Genomic DNA, 12,846 nt, shown 5'->3' on the forward strand with positions numbered 1-12,846 from the left:
AAATGCAGAAGATGTGATGCCTGAATGGCCCACTTTGCAGCAAAAAGGAAGATTAAAAGTAAAATTAGTTAACATCTTGCTCATTTCAAACCGCCACACGCCAGCTTTTTGCTCCATCCCCTCCTTGCCTTTTCTCTGTGGCTTTTCAGAAGGGAAGTAGGGGAAAGGCAGGGAATCTGGGACTACAGAAATTGTTGTCATGAGCAGAAATTCTGAAAGACTAAGCTCTCTGGGGAGTCTTCCTGCAGGCTCTCTAAGTGATCTTTTTGAGACAAGGCAAGTGGCCCAGACAGGCACTCAGCCACACTGTGCTACCAGAAGCCTTGGTTCACTCTACTAATACAGTATCACATGACTGTTTGGGAGTGTAGGGTGGGAAAAGAGGCACAGGCAACAGAACTGCTCAGTCTGATGCTGAAGGGAAGCTCTTAACCATGACCTCTTGGGAATGGGTACCCTTAGGGTAACAGAAGACCTTATTGAGATGTTGAGTAGGGGAGATCTTGCTGCTGTCTACAGCTGCCAAATATGAGAATGCAGAGAAGGCAGAGCCAGACTCTCCTGGGAGGTGAGCAGGATGAAATGGAGCACAGGAAATTCCAACTAGATGTCAGGCAAAAATGAATTCCCTGGGAGTGTGTTCAGGCATTCAAACAGGAACCTGGAGTGCTGCTGGGGTCTCCATTCCTGGCCGTGGTCAAAACTTAAATGAATAATTCCCTGAAACAGATGCATGTGTTTACTTGACCAGCTGCTGCTTCTTTGGACAGTCTGATCAACACATCCATAATTTTCAGGATGCTGCAAGCGTGTGGTGGCTTGGTTACACAGTTACTACTGGGAGCAGTGCTTGAGTTCCCTGAAGAATGTGGTAGAGATGGCTTGGGAGATAGCTTGGGTTACTCAGCTACATGTGTGTATGCTTTGAAATGTGAACTAGTTCCATCCTCTTGTTTTTTTTCTTGCTTCCCCATTAGCCTTCACCTGACCCAAGCATATGAATATATGAGGTTCAGATGGAGTATGCCTTATTTCATATATTTGCCTGTGTACCTCTGATGGTGTGGGGAAAAGAACATAGTAATGATGGAAAGTTATTTAGTGTTGCATGGAGCTAATTGCTTCTAATTACTGCTTACATCAGTCTGGTTTTATGGTAGACAACAAACCTCATCAATGGATTTGCTCATTAGACATGCTGTAAATCACAGAGCTGCTCTGGCACCTTGCATATTGTGCTCCCATTAGCTATGCTGCCTTTTCATATATCCTCGAACAAAGAATAGTAGTCACTTGGACATGGAGAGCTGCATTGGACTTTCCTCTTGGGAGTGCACCAGGGAATGATCCCTTTGAAGTTCCCTTGTAAAAATGTGCCAACAGGCTGTTGGGTTTAGGTGGGAAAGCATGTGGGAAAGCTGTCAGAAGCTTGGTGAAGCAGCAGCAGCACGGTGCACAGCCATGGTTAGGAGGAGTTCAGACAGATGTTTCCATAGCTGCTGTCCGTGGCTCAGAGTTGGGGGATAACACATCCTTGGGCTGAAACAACATGTTTCAGCTTGGGCTGAGGCAGCAGTGTAGGAAAAAGGCACAAGTTGATAATTCTTAATAAGGAAGAATGTAATTTGAAACTCGGACTGAACCTAACGTTGTTTGCTTTTCATTCACTCTTCAAGAAGCTATCCTATAGCCCTGTTTGTTGTGCTGAGGGTCAGCACCAGGTAGTTCCCAAGGAGTGTGAGAGAATGGCTGTTCTGGTGTTGAATAGCCTGCTCAAGTGGAAGTTATTGCTGAGTTGGCTGCTGTCACCTTGGTGAAGGAGGCCTGTTCCATGGAGGAAAATTATTTCCTATCTGAGCAAATTCCCTTTGTCAGTTAAAAGAAGGCATCAGAGCTACAGTTTGTGTTGTGCTTGCATGAAAATTCTGCATGGTTTGGGGAAGCTGGTTTTGCTGCATAGAGCAGTTACAGAAAATTCCTTGCATGAGGGTAAAGGGAAAGAAGGGTGGTGAGTTTTGCAGGTTAAATAGCAATGTGGTGGGAAGAAGTTTGTTTTACTTCACTGAAGTAGTGATTTTTTTTCTCTTTGGTTGTTCCAGTACATGTCAAGCAACTAAGAGTAACTTGTTCATCTTCAAGTTGTATACTGGGTCACTTGATTTCCTTCTTCCTGATTAAAGCATGAATAAACGTTTAGTCTTCCTTAACAAAGAATCTTTTCTGTCACTTCAGTTTGTTTCAGCCATCCTCAGTAATCTGAGGGTTTGTGCTGCTTTTTTTTTTTTTTCACTATTAGCTTAAATGGAGTGTAAAATGGGAGGATGTGGTTCCTTTATGTTACTTTGATATAACTTTCTTACAAATTAAAATGGCCAGTCTATTAAAGTGGAATTTAGGCGGACAAGAGAGTTCAGAAAGGCCTTTGCTGAAAAAGATGACAGGTGCTTTGTTTTGTCTTGGGATATGTGATCCACTTTGCTCATTGGAAATCTCTCAGGGAGGGCGGCATTTGCCTTTTCCCTTAGCAGTGCCTTATTTCCTCTCCTGTATACCTATATTGATACATATGTCTCTTATCAGGATCTCTTATTCTGCTGGCTATGTAGAGTGCTATGAGAACAAATCAAAATTGAGAGCAGTTGCTTTACCATCAGATGTAGGAGCACTGCTTGGGGTGGCATAACAGTTGCTATTTATATACAGTTTGAAAGTACAGTCACACTCATCTGCGTGGCATCTCTTTGGGGCACCCCATCCTCAAAAAGAAGAGATTAAAATGCTTACTGCAAATGAGCCTCTCATTTTGTCAGGCAAGTTGTGTCAAGAAGATTTGTTTTTCTTTTGATGTCTTCCTAAGGAATAAGTAGTGTTTTGTAAGAGGTTTTGGCTCCTCTTTCTCAGGACAAATAGAAGTAATTATGTAAAGAAACTACATTATGCTGATTCAGAGGTGTACTGTCATGCAGCAGCACTGCCAAACTCAGTATCTGGTGCAGCATGATGGATAGATGTGGTTTGATGAATGGTGTGTGCCTGGGTATCCTATTAGAGCACATCCACTCTGAGAAGATTAATTGGTTCAGATTGTGCCGGCAGGACTCAGCATTCTAGGTTTATCTCTCTGTCTTCCACATCAACTATAGTGTTGTATGCTCAAGTCCAAAGACATACAGGTGAATTAAACTGTTCCTTATGGATAGATGGAGGCTTTGACTGTCTTCTGCAACTCCTGTTACCAGGACACAGTGGTTTCCAGGACAGCATAGGAACCCCCAGGAGCATTAGTTATGGGTAGGAACTCTTCTGATGCATTTCTGGCTATTGATACTGGGTTTTTCTTCAGTCTCTACACTCCCAGCTTTCTGCTTTCCTAACACAGCAGGTGGCAGCCTCAAGCATGCAGAGCTAGGAGACGAGTGCTGCAGAAATCCTGAGGCTTTCAAACACTGGTAGTAAGGAGTGGAGAGAAAAGGCCTAAACCAGAATTTGCTTCTTGAGTTTCTAAATGTTCAGGGTTTTTTTAAGCTTTTTAAGAAGCTGCCACTAGGAGAATGAATGCCTTGATGTTTGTTTGGCTTTTGTTGTTGTTTGTGTTTTAATGATGTTGGGCAGTGTAGAAACTGATTCATACAGCACAGTTGTTGATGGCATGAAACTCATGAGTCTGCTGAGGAGCAGAGATAGACACTGAAGGCACCAAAAATTCTGCTAGTTCCTTTCAGCAAGAAATCTGTAGATGGAGCATTTCGATATGGGTTGGAGTACGGTGGTGAGGTGCACTGCAAACAGTGAAATGTGGAGAGCAAAAGGGACTGGTGCCTAAGAGGAGTGTATTTTACACAGAAAGATACGACGAAGGAGAGAGAAGTCTAAGGGTAAGGTACACGAACACATTGCATGGATAATAGCTAGTGAAGAAGCTAATCTGGTCACCAGCCAGTGGCAATTCCCAGAGGAGTGGAGATTAAGGAGGGGCCAATGCATTGTATTCCATATTCCTTGTGCTCCTAGGGCTATCTGAATAATTGATCAGTTGTCAAAAGGACTGTATAGACGGGCTTGCTTGTTGTGTTTGCCTATATAAACACATAATATGAGGCATCCCTACCTAAGGCAGAGGGTTGGAACTAGATGATCTTAAGGTCCTTTCCCAAACCATCCTACGATTCTATGTATACATCCCCCTTTTCAGGGCACTTGGCCTGTGCAGTGAGAAGCTGCCTGTGAGCTCTGAACATTACACACCACTCTGCAGAGGCACAGATACTTGGAAACACAGCTTCCTGTCATGTTGGTTGCTGTGCACTGAAGCAGAGAAGCCTTGCTGCAGTGTGCGCATGTGTGGATGTCCTCTGCCTCCTGACTGTACAGTTTTGTAAAGGCAGGGAATTGGGAGAACAAGTGACAAGTGGTAGCAAGGGCCAGCAGCTGGCAGAAGCAGCATAAAGAGTAAGAAAAAGCAAAGGAGGAAGGTAAAAACATTGAGGAAAATAAGAGGGACTTGAAATAGAAAATGTGTGATCGGATGACTTAGGCTTTAACCGCTGACCTGTGGTTTGCACTGTGGCAGCTCTCATTCAGTGGCTGATCTGAGATTGCTTAGCACCTCAGCAAACAAATAAACTAAGAAGCCAGGCATCCAAAATCCAGATCTTATCTCCTCTATTAAGTGTATGAGAATCTTACAGGTCCGTAAGGCTCTTGGAAACTACACAGGGGCCAGAATGGTGTGAGTGTGAGTTCAACATTTTAAGAATCCAACTGTGTGACAGGAACAAAAGAACAGCAGTGGGAGAACCTATGGGTACTTGAGGGTGAGAGAGGGAAGACAGCACAAGACCCTAGGTGGAGTTAGTGATATACTGCTTGTGCTCATGCCTCTGCATCTGTCTCTGTTAGCTGGCTAGTTGGGTTTTTAGGACGGGGAAATTCCATATAGACCTAAAGAAAATGAAAATACCTAGGTTATTTTGTGAGTGAGGCAGACTGGGAAAGATGTGCTTGAGGGAGAAATGACATAATTATAAGAGATGGTGGTAACCATTTTGGAAAAACTGAGGCTCCCAGCCAAGCTGTGAAAGCCTATGGCCTGTGGGCACATGAGATGATGCTGTTCAGTGAGTTCTCTAGTTGCACTCTGCCATTCCATTTTGCATATCCAACTGTCTTTCTGCATTCACAACTATGAGGTTTTCTTTAACCATTCTGGCCTAGAAGGATCACAAGACCACACACAGGGAAAAGCTTGTTCTCTGAGTACTGTGAGAGTTTTGAGCTGCTGAACACTTTGGAAAATCAACCAGTTAATTAGTTGCCTGATTAAGGAATTACTATTGGGGAAGGTCCCCATGTGCTTAATAGAGTTCGTGTAATGATACATAATCCAGCAGAGGGTAGGGAAGGATGAAAAGTTGGGGCATCAAAGTTTTGCAAATAATGCTGCAGCTTCTGCAGCTTGACTTTTCTGGCAAAGCACATTCTCCCAGCCAAAAGCATTTGATATTAACATCCCTCCCAGGCTGCTGGATTTAGCAAACCTCCAGAGTTCCTTTTTTTTTTTTTTTTTTTTCCTTTTCTTGTGTCTTTCTGCTTTTTTTCCTGGCCTCGTGTCAGGCAGTCTGGACTTTTGGAGCGGATTCCTCTGCTTCTACATGCAGAGCTTTTGAGAGATTGCTGCCTGCACTGATGTGATGTCCCTGTCCCCTGCTCTTATTACATGCGTTTTCAGTTTAATAATTGTGTGTGGATGGCAGATTTGGTGCCAAAGCCCTGTGCACCCAAAGTCATTTGGTGAAGGAGTCCATTATGCTTGTGGCTTGCAGTGATAAATTCCCTGTGATGGTGGCAGCTCACAGCAGCCTTCTCTCGTAATGGCATTCTGCTCTTGTTGGCAGGAATCCCTGGGCAGGAGACACTGCCCTGAAATAGCAGAAATGATGAGAACAACAATAGCTAGACAGCTCTGTGAGACCAAAAAATCATGGAGGGATTTGAGTAATTCCTTTTTTGGGATCACTGTGCTGAAAGAAACTTGTAAAGGAAATGTGAATTGAATGTCTTGATGTTCCCAAGGGAAAAAAAAAGTAGTGGACTAACCAAAGAAAGATATGCATTCCTAAATTAAGTTTTCCAAAGTAGATCAAAGTGATGTACCTGTAGTACCTTCATAATTACAGAAAAAGCCTTTTGTAACTTAGGCATAAAGGATGTGGCAGGGGCTGAGAGGGCCACAGGTGACACATCTGAATCAGGAGCAGCTTCCAAATGAGGTACTTTGTCAAAATCATCTTTCCTTTTGGTGTATGGAACTCATAGGAACTGCATACTAACACTTGGAAGGGTTTGTGCCACATCTGTGCTAATCTAATTAAAGCAATACAAGCTGCTTGTCATGGCCCCAAATGAAGTAGGGTCATGTCTTTTGTCAGTATTTTATGAATATAGTAATTAGGGCATAAAATAATAATCAAAAAAGATATCCTAAGTGGAAACAGTTTAGTAAAGTACTGTTAAGAGAAGATCCTGAAATACTCCTACTGTTTCCAGAGACAGCTAATCTGGATTTATACATGAGAAAAAGGTTTCCCAGAGGATGGCTGGAGAAAGGGCCCATGTGTGGACCGAAACATTTGATGGAGACCTTGCTGTTGTTCTGTCCTCTCTCCATTGTTTCTTATCAGGTTGGTCCAGTTGGCTCAATCTGTGGTAGTAATGCACTTTGATTTGTGTGGTCCGGTTTGTTGCTCACAGACACGTGAATGTACAGGGCTCTGTAAGGCAAATGAAAATGAAGCTTTGATGATCAGGAAGTGGTTAATAGTGAAGAACTTGGAGGCACTTGGAACAGGCACTTGGAGGGTGTTATGCTACCTGTTTCCTAATAATTAATTTTAATTGGCTGCTTATCTGTTTGTACTGCAGAAGTGGTGGGGAGCCTTTGTCACAGACCTGGGCCCCAAGCTGAGAAGTGCTGTGAAGAGGACTTTGCTGACAGCCTGGTCTAGTGAAGGACCACAATGAGATTGGTGGTGGTCCGAGAAAAGAGAACTTGATCACTGAAGTGAGCAGCAGAGTTCCCTTGCTGACCATTTTCTGCAGGCTGCTTTCCTGATCCCTGGGCAGTGCACAGGAGAGCTGAAGAAATTATAATTTTATCAGCTACTCGGTGTATTTTAAAGACTATTCTGCACACAGCTGCAGAGAGCAGCACAGGCACACTTTTTTGCTAACTAATTTATTAAAAGTGTGAGTATTTCTTTCAGTGCATTATTTGCAAGTTACTTGCTCCTCTGTCATTTGCCCTTGGCTGCGGTATAACCATAAAACATTTACTGTGAAGCCATGAAGAATCCATATGTCCATTTGATCTGTCAGGCCACCAAGAAACTGGGCTTGTGGGGTAGCATAAGGATATCTGAAGGTGACACATGCAGTCATTTGATGAACAGAGATGCAGAAGGGGGTTTCTGGCAGCCACTACCTTGGCATTGACAACTTGTGATGGTGACCAGGTGGGGTGTGTTATCTTAATAGTCTGGAGCTCTTGTGAATTATTTGCTGATAGATGTAAACAGCTGTTATTCTTGGTAATGGAAAGCAATTAGAAACATCTGTACTCTTGGCGATGAGTAATGCCTCCCATCTTCACTGCTCCCAAGTGCCAATTGGAAATAACTACATCATCAGGATGGGGCTAGCAATTCGGCACTGCATTATGGACTGATGATTAGTACTGAGCTGTGAAGAGCAAGAGGTGAAGCACAGTAAAATGAGCCTGTACCTGTGCTTTCCACACAGGAAAAGCCAAGGGAAATTGTTGATTTGGTTATGCAGAGAGAAGCAAGGTGCTTAACACATCCCTATTCAGTCTTCTGGTAATGGGGTAGTCAGGAGCCCTGAACTTTGAGGGCTTATGGGGCTGTAACTCAAGATCAAGCCATGACAAAGTGCTGTACTGAGGTACCAGTCTGCCATGGTTTGAGGGAACGGCACATATCACTAATGCCTCAGGCAAGCCCGTATGTCCAGATCTTGGAGCTATGATGAGGTGGTTGGTTTGCAGGCACTTGAGAAGGGAGAAGACTAAGAGAGACAGAATAGCTCAGGATCCGTTGGTAGGGCTTCTCCAAGAAATGCCTGAAGTTCAGAAGATGCTGACAATAAACAGTGACTAATAGCACCTTGAATCCTGTGTTCAGTTCTGTGCCCTTCACTACAAGAGAGACATTGAGGTACTGGAGCAGGTCCAGAGAAGGGCAAGGGAGCTGGTGAAGGGTCTGGAGCACAAGTGTAAAGGGGAATGGCTGAGGGACCTGGCGGGGTTTAGTCTGGAGAAGAGAAGGCTCAGGGTGACCTTATCGCTCTCTACAACTACCTGAAAGGAGTTTGTGGTGAGGTGTGGTTGGTCTCTTCTTGCAAGTAACAAGTGACAGGGCAAGACGAAGTGGCCTCAAGCTGCACCAGGGGAGGTTTAGACTGGGTATTAGCAATAATTTCTTCCTCGAAAGGGTGGTCAGACATTGGCACAGGCTGCCCAAGGCAATGATGGTGCCAACATTCCTGAAAGTGTTCACAAACCGTGTAGATGAGGCCCTCAGTGACATGATTTAGTGGCAGTCCTTGGCAGTTGGACTTGATGATCTTAAAAGTCTTTTCCAACCTAGTTGATTCTAATGACGATGAAGTGTCTTGTGCAGGGAAGCTTTTTTTGGCTGTTTGGTGACCTCTGAGGTGTATTGTCGAAGCAGCCAGGGCAGGAATCTTCTGGGTGGTCTTTATTCTTCTTTGTAAATTACAGCAAACTCATTGTGGCTGAATCACAAAATGTTGCGCTTGATTTTCACAGTTGGGGCTAAATGAGGGCCATTGAACAAAACCAAAAGTAGGGATAATTTAGTAGAAAATCCTTAGCTTTCTATTTTTGAATGGGTAATTTTTAGTCACAATTTTTCATGGGCTCTGCAAAAATAAGAAGCCAGAAAAAACACAGAATCTTTGGGGGAAAGGATCTGTTTTAACCCTTCCAGTAGGAAAGATCATTACAGGCTGCGCTTGGAATAGTGTGAATCTGACTATTTCTAAAGTTGTAGTTTGGGAGTTGAGAAGAACTCTTAGTATGGATGAAAGTATTGGAAATGGGCAGCAGAGGAGCACGCTAAGCTATTTGTCCTTTTCTTGGCATATGAGTTAGTTCTCCCAGGCTTTGTGGGTTAATTCTCCACCAGGAAAAGGTGTGATGTGGGGAAATAATTTGGCCGTTAACTTTATGGGGTCAAGGAAAACCAAGAGAAATAACTTCTGCATGCTGTATCTTCACACATAGCTGGGGAAGACTTCCTTGGCTGCTGTGTGGTGTTTTGCAGTGGTGAGCTGACCATGTGAGGAGTCTTCAGATCCTGATGAAGCAAGTGAAGGGTGGTCTCTTGGCTTTGGGCAGTATTGGATCATCTGTAAGGAAGAGAGAAACTTTCACGATTTGTCCCTTGGTGCCTCAGAACTAGGTGGATGCATAGTTCCTATTCATGCCGTGTTCCCAAGCTTTCCTTGAGGTTCCAGTGTTGTGTCTTCATTTTGTAAGTAAGTATTCATGAAAAAAGGGGAGTGGAAAGGGTGGAGCTGGCCCTTGGTTGAGGATCCTCCAGCAGCAGCCTTTGTGCATGCTCTCCTGTTAGCCTAGGAAGCGTCACAGGCTACAATAACACTGCACAGTGCTGTGGGTGGATATCAGGGAGAGTGAAGGGCATGAAGAGGAAGCCTTTCTCTAAATACACAGCTGGCTCTCAGCTGGATTAGAGAGGTTGGAAAACTCATGGACAGAGCTGGGGGAAGAGCACAACCTGTCTGAATCATTCTGGCTGTCCCAAGCAGTGGGTTTTGATCAGTGCTCTCGCAGTACCTGCTGCTGGGTGAAGGATTAGGATGGGCTCCAATTGCTGGCTTTTACTTTACAGATGTCATAAAAATGCATTTATCAAACCTGTTCAATCCTCCAGTGCTGCTTTTCCAGATGGGAATTACAGAGCAAGATTCAGTGAAATCTGCTACTGTGTTACTTAATAGAAAAGAATTACAGTAACCTTTTCTAATCCTTTCATTTCAGGTTTGATTTACCTGCGATACTTTGATCAGAAATTTGTATAGTTTTACAGGATTAGGTATTTTCATGTCCAGTTCTGGAATGAGCGTAGTATATAAAATATTCTATGATTATTTTACTTTGAAAGCTGGGATTAAACTGGGATTCTTGATTAAAAAGATATTATATAGAGATGGTGTGTGTGTGTCTTTAAATTCTTGCCTAGTTGTGTGTCTCTTCTTGCTTGGAAGAAAGCAAAAATGCAAGCTATTTCCCTGGCAGTATGTTAACAGAGCAGAGGAATTTGGAAATATGGAAGGCAGAAATTTGTTTTACTTCTGAATTTCCTTGTGGGAATTCCCTTACCTTCTCTGCTTAGCGCAGCAGTAAGAACAGTTGCTTTACGTGGTGATCAGCTTTTTGAGAAAACAAGTGTGATGGGTAGCTTTCCTGTGAAAAAAACACCTTTTATCTTGGATAAAAAATATATGGTCCCATTAAATATGTGAGGAGAGAATGGGAATTAGAGGCATGCTGCAGTTGTGTTGTATCAAATTATATAGTCCTGGTTGGCTTGGAGCTTAATGTGCAAAAGAAGACCAGAAGTTCCAAATGGCAATTATCAAGCAGTTTGTTTAACTCTCTCTTGCTTAGGAAATCACTCTGAGGATATATCCACTCAGGAAAGATTAGCAAAGCTGAGGAAACTCCAGGTTGATAAATAGGAAGATTAGACAGAAACAGTGGGAAAGCTACTAAATACTCAAGTCTTTGCCCTGAGAGCCAAAATAAAAGCCTTTTACTAAGCGCATTTGGAATGAGCAAGCCTGAAATTGCAAGAAAGATGGCACAAGGAGGGAAGATGACAGTTGGAACCCAAATGAGCTTTTTTAGCTGTTTCTACTTGCCACTGATGGGAACTTAACAGGAAATAAGACCAGGAAGAGGCAGTGCGCCATAATTCTAACTGCTTTTGTAGTTGAGACTGTGTGGTGTACTAAGCCTGCATGGCAGAAGGCTCTACTGGTTAGGGGAAGAGAAAGACAAAATCAAACCTATGCTGTGCTGGAAACATGGGTACCAAATCCTGATATACTGTGGTATGGGTTGTAAGAGAAATAGTTGTTAATATTGTCTTAGTCATGAAATCATAGAATCACAGACTGCCAACCCCCTGCCATGGGCAGGGACACCTCACACTAGACTATGTCACCCAAGGCTCTGTCCAACCTGGCCTTGAATGCTGCCAGGGGTAGAGCATTCACCACTTCTTTGGGCAACCTGTCCTTGTGGATATGGTAGAAGCACTGCCTAGATGTAACGTAGCGTGGGGAAGCTCTGCACAGTGAGCAGGACTCTGCAAACACAAAAGAAAAGGCAGTGTAAGCATGAGTATGAGTGGAGAGAAATGTAAGAAGGATGTTATCCTCATTTTAGAACAGAGCTTCCAGAAGCCAGCTCATGCTGCACTGGGAGTGTTTTAAAGAAATGCAATTAAGCTCTTATGTATCTCCTTTGAGTCAGAAATGGTCAGAAACCCCATCCTTCATGTAGAGGTGTATGTGCACATATGTCGTTACAAGCTGCTCTGTGACACACACTAAGGTAGCACAGGATGTGTTCAATTCTGTTTATCTGCAGGCAAGCGCAACCAGAAGGTCTGTTGTTTCTCCCTGAACTGTTTTTTCTGAAGAGTTTTGTGAAGTCAGGACAAACTTCCAGCTAGGTTGCAAGGGGGCTCAAGTGGCCTGGAGATGTCTGTGTATCTACTGCCTGTCCCCAGGGTATACTCCCAGGTGCTGTGCCAGCGTTTGTGTGGTTGCCTTGATGAAGCATGTGCTGGGTCTCTTGGGCTTTAGGATGTCACTAAAAATGGATATCAGGTCCTGGTCACAGCTGAGAAACGGTGTGATGGGCTCAGAAGAAGTGCAGATGGAGTAGCCAGGATGTATTTTTCTGTTGTATAATTTCTTAACTTGGTGGGAAGTTCAGAAACTGTTGTAAACAACAGGAGTACCAGGAGGCTGCAAAATACTGCATAAAAATGGATCTTTTCCCACTGCTAAGTAGTTTTCACTTGTATCCTCCAGATTATAGAGACTAATAGACATTTTGGAAGGAATTTGATTTCTCCACCTGAATTTCACTGCCTGCTTTTTAGTTAAGACATACTTTTTGAATTTGTCTCTAGTGGTCTGTGGACACCTGGTTATAGCATGGTGATAAAATTCATGTCTTGTAAAAGTCACCTGCATTTTACATATGCATGCTGTCATAAAGTAATGCAGCAGGAACATCAGAACATTACACTGAATTATATGGTTATCCTGTATCTTCTTGCTTCTGACGAGCAGACCCACTGTTCTGGGGAAAACTTAAAAGGGTGAAAAGCAATTCCAGAACGGGCAGTTGCAAAATGACAGAGGCTGAGTAGTAAAAGCAAGTGAGAGCATGTTCGGCACATGGTGATATATATGGTTGGGTTTAAACTTAAATAGAAAGTTTTATTTGTGACAACTATCTGATAGAAACAAATGTGTAATTGTCCTGGTTTTACTTGGGGAAAAAAAAAAGAAAAAGAAAAAAGTTGAGTACAGGGATAAACAGCAAGAAAAAAAAAAAAAAGGGCAAAAGGATGTTCATCTTGAATTTCAGTGTGGCTGCCATTCAGTTTCACTGAGTGTAATCTTCTCTTCAGATTATGTAGTTATACGTATATAGTTGGTTTGTTCAGAATTTCCCTGGGTTTGGTTTTTGTCTGTCACTTTCTG

Source organism: Lathamus discolor, chromosome 1 (genome assembly GCF_037157495.1).
Source record: "Lathamus discolor isolate bLatDis1 chromosome 1, bLatDis1.hap1, whole genome shotgun sequence".
In the NCBI taxonomy this organism is placed as follows: domain Eukaryota; kingdom Metazoa; phylum Chordata; class Aves; order Psittaciformes; family Psittacidae; genus Lathamus; species Lathamus discolor.